This window comes from Coffea eugenioides, chromosome 4 (assembly GCF_003713205.1).
Source record: "Coffea eugenioides isolate CCC68of chromosome 4, Ceug_1.0, whole genome shotgun sequence".
In the NCBI taxonomy this organism is placed as follows: Eukaryota; Viridiplantae; Streptophyta; class Magnoliopsida; order Gentianales; family Rubiaceae; genus Coffea; species Coffea eugenioides.
The window spans coordinates 40,080,627-40,095,088 of NC_040038.1; the positions used below are offsets into that span (position 1 = coordinate 40,080,627).

Below are 14,462 nucleotides of genomic sequence, written 5' to 3' on the forward strand. Positions count from 1 at the left end.
TGAGGTTGTTGCATAGCCTGCCTGCACAGTTGGAAAAATTAATCGAGTAACTAAGCCAAATACTAAAACCAAAGGCCTCAAAGCAGCGATGAATGTGCATTATGTTCACAAGTATTTGCAGATCAGAAGTCAATTAAAGCTGCAAGAATCTGCAGATTGTGCTGAGGATGTTTGTGCTAATGCAACAGAGCTGACATTGAAGATCAGCAGAATTCAGCTCTAGAGTTCAAGAACAATCATAATACAAGTTCTAAGAAAAAGGAAATAATCTGAATATTACTTCTAAAGAAAAGAAGACAATTAGAAATAATTATAAACTGTACCAAGAATGGGCATTACAAGCATGAATGCAAGAAAATATTTTGGGAAGGTAAAGAAGTTAACAATCAATTATCAGATTAATTAAGTGATTATTCTGATACAAGACAATGTGTGAATTTAATGACTGTTTAAATATAGAGACTAGTTTAGATAAAAATTGTGCGGTGGGGGGTCAATAAGGGCCTCACAAGTTAAGTTTTGTCTAGTTCAAATCGATTCATATAGTTTTTATTACATTTGATGTAAATTTATATAATTTGGATATAAATTTGAATTTGTCAACTCATATAACTAAATTGGGGATTTGGAATATATTATCCCATATGTTAAGAGCAACAGAGCAAGGATGACATGTGATTAATAATCCATTACTGTATTTTTTTTTTTTGAACCAGATGAAATCTAGGTGGTCGAGACTTCATAGAATAATAGATTAGCCATTATACGTCACTCTGGTCTCTGTGATCGTAAGGCTTGCTTCATACTCATTTGTTTGAGACCAATGAAAAGAACCTTGAACGAGTTTGAAACAAAGAAGTAAATGAGCGGAAAAGAAGAAAGGATTAACTCCACTTTACACCTCTAAACTTGTATGACCTTTTGACTTTGTCCTTAAAGTTCAATTTTCGACACTTTGCACTCTAAATACTTAATTTTCGATACTTTACATCCTAAACTTTTAAGTTTATCCCATTTAAATCTAATCAATGATTATGTTTGCAAAATTAATGAGATAAATGGTGGTGAAAATTAATGACTATGTATCATTTTTATTCCAACTATGATCTCCTAGATTTTTTGACCAATTTTAGCACATTATCATTTATTTGTATGGTCTCAATTATTAACATTCTTAGCAAAATTAACGAGATAAAATAGGGTACAAATTAGTGATAATATATTGTTTTATTTTTGCTTTGATACCTTGGCACCTTTTGATTACTTTTAGCATATTATTAATGATTTGTTTGAGTCCTTTTTGCCATTAATTTTTATAAGTTGTCGTTGACTAGACTCAAAACGGGACAAAATTGGGAGTTTAGGTTAATTAGTATCCAAAATTGAAGTTTAAGGTGCAAAGTAGAAAAGTGATACAAGTTCGAAGACACAAAGTGAAGTTTGTCCAAGAAGAAATGGGAGAGTAAAAGAGGAAGAAAAGAAATAACTTTGGGAAATAGATTTTGGGCCCTTATGTTATCAAAATTGTAGTTGAATCCTTTATTCTTGTATAAGTTTTATCTACTTTGATTTGTAATTCAAAAACATTAAGACTTTGATCTAGAAATGTGATCAAATAGAGCCTTGTTTCCTTATATTATTCCTTTGTGGAACCTGTATTATGCTTTTGTTTTACGAATCTAATTTGGGTAATACTTATTGGGTTCACACATTAGCTTGAATACATATATTTTGGGAGATATTCCGTTTGAATTCTAATTTATACGATCCATAAAATTTTGGTCTAGAAATGAAGAGTTCTGAAAACTCTAATTGTAATTTGTTGCGATGTGGATCAATATCTTTTTAAGCAGTATTACAAAATATTTAACTGAATTCCAAGAACATTGATCTTTATTGACCAATTTGTGTCGACTTTCCACAAGAAAAATAATTTCATTGATTATTGTATATGAGGCATAAATGTCTCTATTTAATTTAGGAATCTTAATATCTCTTGTCAATTATAATGATGTCAGATTTATGTTAGCTTTTATATTTAATACATAGTTTTTACAAGTATAACTAGTGCAAAGAAAAAAACAACAAAACGGATTTTCAATCTAACTTAGAATATGTTAGTCTTTTAAAATGTCAAACACAATCTTAAGCACACGTTGGTATCTTGGTTATAAATATGCAGTTGGTTTTTGTCCTTAAAAAAAATTTATATCGGAACCTTGGATCTTGGTCAAAATTTCTATGGAAAATTGCAATATTCTACCTCAAATATTTTTTAAGTCTATGAAGGCCATAACCTTTTGGAAAATTCCTCAAACTTTTTTTTTCAATAGTCCTATTAAGTCCTCAAACTTTGTTTAAAGGATCATTCTAGTCCCTTAATTGCAATAAAAGCCTTGATTGCCGTAGTATATCTTGAACACATAATTTTAGTGATTTCGTTGATGTAAAATTTGTTATAAATTTAGAATTAACGTAGAAATCTTAGGTCAATTTAAAATTGTCATTTTCTACATAGGCACCGATTAATTTGTAAAAGAAACTTTAAGATCTAAATTGCCTTGAGATTGAAAGGTAAAGGAGTAAAAGTGGAAAAGGAAAATTGTTTAAAAGGACACTAAAATTCATATTTTAACAGCCTTGTCTATTGCCCGCCCATATTAACGGTAACTTAACACTTTCCTAGCATTAAACCCAGATTAAACAAGCAATATATCTAGACGATCTGGACTTAAATCCAGATTAAATAACTAATCTCCCCTTATATCTTAACAATTCCTGTGTTTTGATTTAAACCCAAGGATCTTCTGGCGAGATTACACATTGCATTCCTCTCTCCAGTCTTACCCATTTCTTGATTTGCATAATGGATTTGTTAGAAATGACAAAGTTGAAGAGCAACTTCATCACTGATGATCAAATAAAGTCCCATGAAGGTCCTCAGAACTACACCATTTTGAGGGGTCTAGAAGCAAGATGCTGTGGGAATCCAATCAAAATGTATGTGATTTTCGTCATCTGCTTCTTGGGATTATTTGTTTTGTTCTCTGCATTAAAGAGCCCTTCATCTTCTGAAGCCAGGCTTCTGGATTTCAAACCTTTTGGAAAAGGTACAACATCATTTCCAATTCTTATAGGACTATTTTGGAATTCAGTCATAGTTCATCTCCAAAGTTAAAAGGTACTAAATGAAATTAAAGCGAGTTAGAGTCTAGACTTCAATCAAATTGACTTTTAAGAGACTAACTGGTGCTTTTTTGGGACAAAGTGTAGTAATAGTATCTCAGATGCAGAAAGGAGAATCTAAAGCTGAAAGCCTGAAACCATAAGGAAATGGAACCACAAAAAGCAAAAAGATAAAAAAAAAGGAAGAACAAGAATGTGTCTTCAGTTTATTTTAGATAAGATGTGATATGTAATGTACTCATTTGTTTAATGTAGATGCTTATTGATTGCTTTTACATAGTATTCATTTGCTAGCCTGTCTGCAGTTCATTGACACAAGTTGCTTCAGAAGGTTATCGACTCTGATTGCCTTTTGCCGACAATGTTGCTTTAACTTATTTTGATCTGATCTATGTTAATTTTTCATATTTCCTTGAGCTCATTACACTGCGAAGGCTCAGTATAGACTCTCAGAGGGATAAATCATTTCTTGTGACTATCCTTTGCCATATGCTGCTTCAGGTTTAATTTGCGAAATAGAACATGGTTGGGGGAGACAATATTCAAGCCTGTTGAGGTACATCAGGATAAGCTTCTTGGTGGGGTCTTCTACCTGAAGGATTAGATGAAAACTCATGTTTAAGCAGGTACCAGTCTGTCTTGTACCGCAAACAAAGAACAGGGTAGCCTTCTTCCCATCTTATCTTTAGATTACGTGACTATGAAGCCTTGCACAAACGATGCGGACCATTCACGGAGTCCTACAACAGATCTGTGGAATATCTGAAGTTAGGCCAATACAACATCAGTTACACAGGTTGAAACTATCTTGTGTGGATTTCTTATAGTGGTTTAGGAAACAAGATGATTACTTTGGCTTCTGCTTTCCTTTATGCTCTTTTAACAAATAGAGTGCTACTTGTTGATCCTGGTGGTTACATGCCTGATCTTAATAGAGTGCTGCTTGCGACCTATTTCCTGGGGTTTCCTGGTTACTTCCCTCTGATTTCCCCATCGCAGATAAGCTCAAAGCTTTGATAAAAAAAAATCTCCTGAGAGCTATGGTAATTTGCTGAAAAACAATAATGTTTTGCACAATTCAACTCTGTCTTCACTGCCATCTTTTATCTATCTCCATCTAGCTCATGACTATGATAAAGATGACATGCTTTTCTTCCGTGATCAAGAACAGAATATTCTCAAAGATGTGGCTTGGCTGATTTTGAAATCAAATAACTATTTTATTCCATATCTCTTTTTGATGCCGTCTTTTGAGCAAGAACTGAATGATCTCTTTCCTGAGAAAGGAGCTGTATTCCATTACTTAGGCTAGTATCTCTTTCATCCAACCAACTGTGCTGGGGGTTAATTACTAGGTATTGCAACACTTACTTGGCCAAAGCAGATGAAAAGATAGGCATTCAGATAAGAGCCCTCGAAACAGGAACTGGTCCTTTTAAGCATGTCTTGGATCAGATTTTGGCTTCTGTAATGAAGGAGAATTTACTGCCACAAATCAACGAGAAAGAACCTCCGACCGTCCTACATAGGAGACCTAATAAGACTACAGCCATCTTGATGACATCTTTGAGCTCATGGCACTCCGAACAAGTACGAAACATGTACTGGGAACATCCAACTGTAACAGAAGAAGTAATTGAAATATACCAGCCAAGTCATGAAGAGTATCAACAAACTGAGACACAGATGCACAACATGAAAGCATTGGCAGAAATTTATCTACTGAGCATGACAGATAAGTTGGTGACAAGCGCATGGTCAACTTTTGGTTATGTTGCTCCAAGTCTTGGAGGTCTGAATCCATGGATAATGTACAAGCCTCAGAATCATACCGCACCAGATCCACCGTGTCAGCGTGCTGTGTCAATGGAACCCTGTGTCCATGCAGCTCCAACTTATGATTGCAAAAGGAAGGGAGGGATGCACACTAGTAAACATTCCCCTATTGTCCAGCCTGTGAAGATAGTAGCTGGGGCCTTAAACTTGTTGCTAGAGATAACAGTTTGTGACCATTGCATTCATTTCCATTCCAATACAATCAGACCTCATTTGCTCTTGATTAGTCTCATTTGTTGCTGTAATCTAGTGGATAAACTGCCAATGTAGTATTCCAACTCTGCAAAACGGCTTCAAACGCTGGAGATTGTACTGTATCGAGAAAAAGGCAAACAAAGAAAACAGTGATTAGCTAAACTTCCAAATGTACTATTTGCCCATCAACTCCCCATGTTTCCTATTTACGCCCATACAGACTTTTATGTTTATAAAATCCACCTTTACAACTTCTTGTTAACATACTTACTGATATCCCAAATATGGTAAAGTGAAAAGTAGATTTATTAAACATGGGTGGTGATTATCAGTTTTGTTTAGCTAAACTTTTTCTCCTACCATATTTCATTTCTCTTTTCTTTCATTGCAATTACTTAGTGTTTTTTTCGGGTAAGTGGGTGGGGTTAAATTCAGGATCTCCTCCTTGCAATCCCTCTTTCATACCATTCAACCCAACCCTCCCCTCCCTGCTTAGTGCATTTTATTATTATCATTATCAATATGGTTGATATTACTATTATTGTTGTTATTATTATTGTTTGTTGTTATCATGATGATGACTATTATTGTTGTTGTTGTGGCTGCTATATTATTATTATTATTATTATTTGTTATTATTGTTATTGTTATTTATGTTTGTGGAACGTGATGAATAGTGGTTGAATGCACTTGGACTTATTTCTCTTCTTTCTTTCATTCTTTTTTTGTGGGACGATGTCTAGATGAGTTAAAGTTTCAGTCTACATATGCAAAAATTTGCATGCTTAAACTTCAAAATGGATTTAATTAATTAATTATTACGCTCTTTTAGTATCTAAAGAAAAATAGTAGAGCCATAAAGAACATAGGATTTGGACGAGTGCTTAGAGACTCGCATACGTTAGATCAATAAAGGCAGTCGTATTAGGTTATCTATGTCCATTGAAAATCTGTTTGCTGTAAATGTTTGTGTTGCCATTTATTACTTTGTTTAATTTCATTTTTGCTCGTTTCCTTATTGAAAAACCAACTAAGTTTCTTTGGATTTTTACCTTCAGGCTTATTGCTATGTTAGATTATGTTCTAAGATCACAAAATGTTGTTCATGTTTTTTAGATGAACAAGGAATTTAGTTTATTAAATCATTTGCAAAATCATCCATTACAAATTATATTCTTCAAACTCATTCATTTTGTTGCATATTTCACAGTTGGTCATTTTATACTCCAATTTGATATTTAATTGCATGGCCTAAAGTCAACCGTTGAATCTCTTTAAAATTGCATGAGCTGTACGTGCACAAGGTGGGCTGCATAAATCAATGTTTTGAAAACCGGACCGGATTGGCCTGTTCGATTGGTTGGACCGCAAACCGGTTGTAGATTCGGTCCGATTCATATTTTGGGTTAACTAGACTTAAAAACCGGATTGAACCGTTGAACTAGCGGTTTTTTTGTTTTTGTCTATTAAGTTGAAAGAAATTAAAAAAAAGAATAGGTTTTTCTTAACATTAAAGACTAATTATTAAATGCCACATCCACTCACTTTCTTCTCATTTTTTGCCTCATATCAAGTTTGTATCTCTATTTTCCATTTTCCTAACTTCCTTCAAGCTCCAATCTTCTTTTTTTTTTTAAAGTTGCAATCTTTAAATATAAAAAATGTGATTTAAAATTTAAACTCACAATGTCTAATTCCCATAGACATGAATTTTGTATAATTTTAGAATATTGTGGTATTTTTGGGTTGGATATAAGATTATTTTTTTGGTAAATTCAATTAAAATTGAGATAAAATTTATTTATTTCAACTTATAATTTTAAAATTTTATTTGTGAAAATCCAAATTCTTTGAAATTATTAAAGTTTTCATCATATAAAGTCTTAAATTAGTCCAATGCATGTCTTATTTTGTTGTGCATATATATTTATATAAATTATTTTTGAAAAAATTTATTGAACAAGGGTTGAACCGGTCCGTTTGGTTGGACCTCGACCTGAACACTTCACTGGTTCAATCAACGGTCCGAGTTTCAAAACATTGGCATAAATATGATAGACTAGTTAATGGTTTTGTTTTTTTAATCAAAAACCACAGGCTTTTGGTAATTCTAATGGGCAAAAAACTGGTTGGGCTTCGAACTATTAACCTTGTACACTTTTAGTTTTTCAACTATTATTCATATACTTTAAGCTCTTTTACTTTTTAAAACGTATATTTCTAACTCTTTTATCAGTTTTGACCATTACTTCTGATGAAATCTAACTCAAAATGACATAATTTTGATCATTTTCAATATTCTAATCACATATAATTACTGTTGCAACTACTACACACCAACCAACAACCATTGATTGTTGTTGACCAATATTTCTAATCCTTCCACACGTTCTCCCTCTTTGCGGCACTTCTCCTTAACATTTACATACTTTTCATTATCCTCTTCCTCACCTTCTTAACTCAACCTACCCACGTCCCTCCAAATCTTCTCCCTCCCACAAACTCTACCTACCCTTAATGCCACTTAGGAAATTCATTTTCCTACCTGGATAAGTGGCTTCTTTGAATTCTTTTATGGATTTGTCTTATTTGTGAATTTTGAAGTTAATGCCTCTGTACAGTATTTGTATCACACTTTTTCAGTTGCTATTTTGTCATTGCTTTATTTCATTTTAATGTATGGTAGGAGTGCTTTATAATTCACGTGATTGATAACTTGTGGCTTGACATGTATTAGGAAGAACTCAGGAAATCTTTCAAAAAAAAAGTTTACCTCTTAAGAGTGTTTTGATGTTATCTTGTGTTCTCCCCTTGTTTAAAGGTTAAATTATATACAAACCCCTGTAATTTTGTCCATTGCCACATAAATCGTCTAACGTTTCAAAATGTCTATTTCACTCCCTTATTTATATAAAGTGGAAACTTAACAGAAAATAACCTATGTAACGCCGTTAGTTGAAATACTAATAGCGCCCTTATTTAAATATTAAATCAATCGACGACTTAACTATCTTGTATAAATCTGAAGGGAGATTATGCGGATATATGCAAAAATCATAGGGGGTAAAGTGAATATTTATACAAATCATAAAAGGATTACGTGAATATTAAGATTTTAGCGTGTTTGGTACAAATGTCGTGACTGATTGTACGTTCCGTCCATTTTTCACTTTACATAAAATTACATGGGAATTTTGTTGCTATTTTAAACTTTAGGGGAGTCATCTGGTATTATGTAAAACCACAAGGGGGTAATAAGTAATTTACCCTTGTTTAAAACTTGAGACATGCCTCATTTGTTTAGTTTTGTTTGACATGAATATTTGATTTTCGAATTCTTTTGGTGGCAAAGGAGGGTGATAGAATATGGAAGTCCAAGACGTAAAGAAATTTGTGGTAATATGGTAAGCTAGAGTCTATGGCACAGTACAGAAAATAAGGAATCGATTTCTTTTTTTTTGGTGCGTACTCTTAGTGTAATTTTTTTTTGGGCAAATTACATTTTAGCCCCTTGTGGTTTTCGCAAAAACCACATAACCCCCCCATCGTTCAAAAAGCTATACATAAACCCCCTGTGGTTTGGGTTGAACTGGCAAATAGACGGAAAGCACCCACCGTAACGATTCGTGGGCAAAATGTCCAAATTACCCTAATATAAATACAAAAAGGAAGCAGATGAGTCAGATTCTTCCTTGTTCTGTCTTTGTCGTGAGAAAAGGAGAGAAAAACATGACCACCGAATGAAGGAGAGAAATTTAACCCACAAAGATCTACCATTGAAGACCAAAAAGTAGCTGTGAAAGAGCATCACGAAAGCTGTTGTTGCATCTGGTAAGTTTTTTGACATCATTTTAGCATATAAGATGCACTTGCATGGTTTTTGAACAGAAACTAGCGGGCATTGGAAAGTTAATAAATCAGTGATTATTTTGCTTAAGCGTTGATTAATTTAAAATTTTGCTGCTTTGGGACAATCTGTATTATCATATTTAAGCATAGAGTATTTTATCGACTAGAATTGAATTTATGCATTAAGATTAGGGTAAAGAAAATTGCATTCGGGAGTTCTAAAATCACCGGAATTTCAACTAAACATGGGTAGAATACGACTTTGTTAGTTTGAGATTTGTTGATTAGTGTCAGATTTGGGTCAAATGTTTACAAGCAAGCAGGTTAAAATCCCGCCTGCATAATAACACTGAAACCCGTAAGCGGGATTCTGTGTTTTTTCTATTTCAAGGTTAGCTCGCATGCGGGTTAATGTTATATTTGAGCGCGAGAAGAAAAAATTGGTAATTAGGCTCTTTGGGCATTATAAGTAAATATTTAAATTAATGGCAGTTTTATTACACCAATATTATTGTATTATCATTATTATGATTATTGTATTATTTCTTATGCAAATATAACATTTAATTATTTAAATTTGATTTTATTTTTACAATTTATAAAATTTTTATCACTTATATAATATTTTTAAAACCCTAATACATCTAAATTTGATTTTATTTTTCAAATTTATAAGATTTTTATTTAAAAAAATGGGATACGGATAAGATATCCGGTTGGTTCGATTTGCATAGGTGCATATGAGAATATCCGAATACTCTTTAAACCCGCATGTGGGTTTAAGGAGATTATGGCAACTCTCTGACACACTAGTTACCCGTCCAACTCTCAGGGGAGGTTTCTGAAATTATCCCTTAAATTAATTGAGATACTTTCTTTTGCTTTAAACCATTGCAAATGTCCACTTTGGATAGCTCATGTATGTGCTTTTTGGCTATGCTGTCTCGATGAGTACCAAGTTCAGCCTGTGAGTACCAAAGCAGGTTCATACCAACTGGAAATCATGTTTGCCTATTATATCAATTGACTACCAAAGCAGATTCATTCATTCATTCATTGAACACAACAGGTTCAGATTTACAACACTTTTAGAGCCACAATTCATCTGAATTATTTTCACTTAAACATCAAAATGAGAAATGATAGCACAGATATAGCAAAACAAGCACCCACGCAAATCTTCATGGCTCCTAAGCTTTCTTCAATGTTTTTCATTTTCCTCAAATATAAACCACCATCCATGCGCAAGCCTTCCACTTCTGAACTATCAATACTTGACTCTCCACTAAATATGTCTCTCCTTGTAACATTCAAATCACTAGTGTAATTTTGTCTTATTCTCCTTGTTGGATTGCACCATGAGAAAAATTCACAACTTCTTGTCGCACAAACAAAATATAGCTTTCCTTTTGAAGGTTTGTCAGATTCAACAATTTTTACCGCTGCTTTTCTCCCACATGAACAAAATAGGTATTGGTACCTTAGATCTTCAGTACTTCCACCAGCACTGCTTGAGCATGACATCTATAGTTTATTGAAAAAAAATTAATAATCCATTCAAGTCATATTTCAGGAAAAGGAAAAGACTGCACCTTGATGTTAGAACTCACCTTCAGATTTCCTTCGTTCTCTATCTTGGGTTCCTTCACCAACATTCAGTGCAAAGTCAGCTACAAAGTATTTCGGAAGATGGAAAGAGATGAGGAGCACCCATCTAGGCTTTATTGGGTACGTCAAATTGGTCAGGGGTAATATGGGTATGTTTCCTACTGCTACCAGAAGAACAGGCGCGTTTTGCCCACGAATCGTTACGGTGGATGCTTTCCGTCTATTTGCCAGTTCAACCCAAACCACAGGGGGTTTATGTATAGCTTTTTGAACGATGGGGGGGTTATGTGGTTTTTTCGAAAACCACAGGGGGCTAAAATGTAATTTGCCCTTTTTTTTTTTAAACACTGGCGAGATCGGATGCATGCATAGAGACAGAACTTAAAATTATGATGGGAATCATGTATACCATATTTAAACCTGTTAGCGTAAAATTTATATTTATACTGACATTACAAGGGGGTGCCATTCATAGAAGACTCGGTACAGAAAGTTAATGGTCGATATGTCATATGTCGAGATGCGGATATGCAAGGTTAACGGTTGAAGTGGAAATGCAAGGTTAATGGTCGATATCGAGGGGCAGATCCAGTTGCAGATGTTCTGGTTCCTCTCCCCCTTAAAGAAGAAAATATTATTCTCTTTCAGAATTCGAGCTTCCTTCCAAGCTTAGGACACTAATCCATTTAGATAGTATCAGCTTGCCTTATGTACATTCATTCGCTACAAGGAGTAATACTCTTTTTACTTGGATGTTAGGTCTATATTTCCCTCTTATGTTCTGTATTGTTTTTAATTTTTAATAAGACTTATGTTTGACATCACTCCTTTGCCCTAAAAGAAAAAGGGTTAATCCAGAAAATAATATATCAATTTCTCAAGGTTTTGATATTGCAAATGCTTTGAATAGAAGAAGCAGCCTTTTGCGGACAGAGCGTCATAATTGAAATCTGAACATGTGATCAGCCTTATAATCCAACGAAGAGCTGCCTAAAGTAGAGCTGATTGCAAGCAAGTTGGATATGGTCATATAGATCCATGCTAATCTACCTTTATTGCAACCATCTGCCCGTGACATGCTTGAGAGCTTTATAATTGATTATTTGCAGATCCATTATTTGAATTATGTTGAGCAATGCAAATATGTTAATATAAATGCTTTTTAAGTATGAGATTTCATATGTAAATATTGAGGACACCGCAACATAATTTGTATGTTGGGCCAACGGCCAGTTGTATGTGTCAAAATCATGCTTTTCTTATGCCTTATTATATCTATTAAAGGCATTGTATTATAATTTTCATCTCCCGAACTTCATATTTTGAACTAATTATATACTTTCTAAGAACACAACTCTGAATATTTTGTTTATCATTCCTATCCACTACCGTTATAACAATTTACAAATTAAATGGATATAATTGGGCATTTAGCTACCGCGCATTTTCGCGGTGAACCTCTCCTAATTGAATGAAAGTTAGCCTTTCCCTGCGAGAAGGGACTGGCGTCAGCTTTTTCCCCGAAGGAATTTTGTTCCTTTCCATAATTCTCATGGTCCCTATCCTATTAATTTAGGAGTAAGGTATTTTGCCAAAAAAATCCCTGGTCCCTATCCTATTAATTTAGGAATAATGATATATACGACTGTGTGTCACTTCTTACCTGGATGTCTACATGTTAATAACTGTTTTCTCAAATTTAAATAATGCATTTTTCAATTTTGGATTTAAAAATTTTCTAGTTTCAGTGAATTTTGTAGGTATGGATGGTAGTTAAGAAAAGTCCTATATACATCTATTGCCTCAACCATCCACCACTCCACCTTCTTCCATGAAATTAGAGGTGGCAAATCAACCCATTTAACTAAATTTACCTATACCCGCCCATGAATAGATGGGTATGGGTATCTTAAATTTTTGTATATGGGTATAAATGGGTTACCCAATAATATCCATTTAACCCATCAAATCCAATTAACCCATTTAGAATTCTCTTCCCCCCAAGTCTCTTCTTTTCCCCCACCTTTTTTTTTTTTCAAAATTTTCATTTTGTCATGATGTTAACTACTTTTGTTTCATTATTATTATTATTATTATTATTATTATTATTATTATTTGTTGGTTTTATCTTATTATTTTATTTTCTCTTAGTTTGTTAACTTGCTCATTTTTTAGCATTACCAATTTATGATAAATTTTAGCCTATTTTCTTATCTTTATAAAATGAAAATTTAAATTTATATATGAAAAAAATGTTAGGGGTTCAAAATTTTTGGATTAAGTTTTTATATTAATTTTTATAGTACTTAGTTCAAATTTTTATAATCTTATTATTCAATTATTAAATAATAGGTAATTTTGTGACAGAGTATAAATGAAAAAAAATTGGTAATTAAGTTTATTGAACGTTATAAGTAAATATTTAAAACTAATGATGGGTACAAAGAGTGGTATAAATTGATAACTTAGTTTGCAAAAATGAATTTAAATGAGTTTACAAAAAGTTAAAATAAATGGGTTATAAATGGGTAATTGGGTTACCCAATTCATTTTTTGACTTACCCATTTATACCCATCTAATTAAATGGGTATAAATGAGTTGACACACTTATACCCATTACCCATTTTACCCAACCCAAACCCGCCCAAGTCACCCATTTTGACACCTCTACATGAAATGTAGTGAACTCCTATACCGACTTCAATTTCGAATTTATCTTCTAGATTTGGTGCTTTTTAAACATTCCCTATTCACTAAAGGGATTTCTTTTATGATAGAATTGTTCTCCACTTCAAAAGCAAGTGCTAACAAAGGATCTAGGGATCGAGTTACTTCTTCCATTTGCAGCTGGTTAAAGTTTACAGCTTTTGCTTTGTTTTATTCAATCATTTTTTCGTATTGTCAGAACTCTACACATATATTGGTGTTGATGAAGAAATTTATTACACAAGAAATCTTTGATTTGAAATTGCTAATAATTGTACTCTTAAACAGAATTTTTTTTTTTTTTTTTTATAGTTTTTGTTTTGGCCACTTTGAACAAATCTTATTAGGTGGATATGGTCACTAAGGATTTAAGACTCTTTGTATGTTGCACCTTGGTCAATTTCTTTTAGTGGTGCTCTGCCAATGTACAGTGTTCTTTGCTTGCTATTTATATAAATTCTTTGCTATTTCTTTTAAGATTTAATGGTTAATGACTTTGCTCCTTGTAATCTATTGGTGTCTTTATTTCAAGTTGAGAAATGGCATGAATAGTTGATAGCGTTAATAAGACAGTAACCAGACCAGCAGACAATAATGTTATTGATATGAGCAATTTTGATTAGTACCATTCCTTGAAATATATAACACCACTATTAAGACCACTACTGTGCAAAAATAAATGTTATTTCAAATCAAATTGGTAAAAAAAAAAGAAGTTAAGTACTCATTTTCGAATTGTATATAAGTTAGTCATTTTAATGTGACAGGTACTCTTCAAGGCATAATTTCTATTTTTTTTTTATTCAAAGGGAGAGACTCCAATTCCTTAGGACTTGATATGAAATAGGCATTTTTAACAATCAGATGAATTAAGTCTACATATTATACAACTACTTTTGAAACAGGTGCCAAGTATATTTAATTTGATTTGATCTTCAGGCAAAATACCAACATAATTAGCTCCAAAATACACTAACCATAAGCCTATATAGAAATATCTTAAATCAGTGACAAGTCAATAATCCAGAAATTTACAAAAGTCAAATTTTAATTGAGGTTTTATAGGAAGTATTTATGAGAT

The 14,462-nt window shown here is 33.0% G+C and overlaps 1 pseudogene; it reads left to right on the plus strand.

The window, feature by feature from the left end:
• The first annotated feature begins 2,881 nt into the window (after positions 1 to 2,881).
• Positions 2,882 to 5,195, plus strand: LOC113769342 (annotated as a pseudogene).
• Positions 5,196 to 14,462: the final 9,267 nt, after the last annotated feature.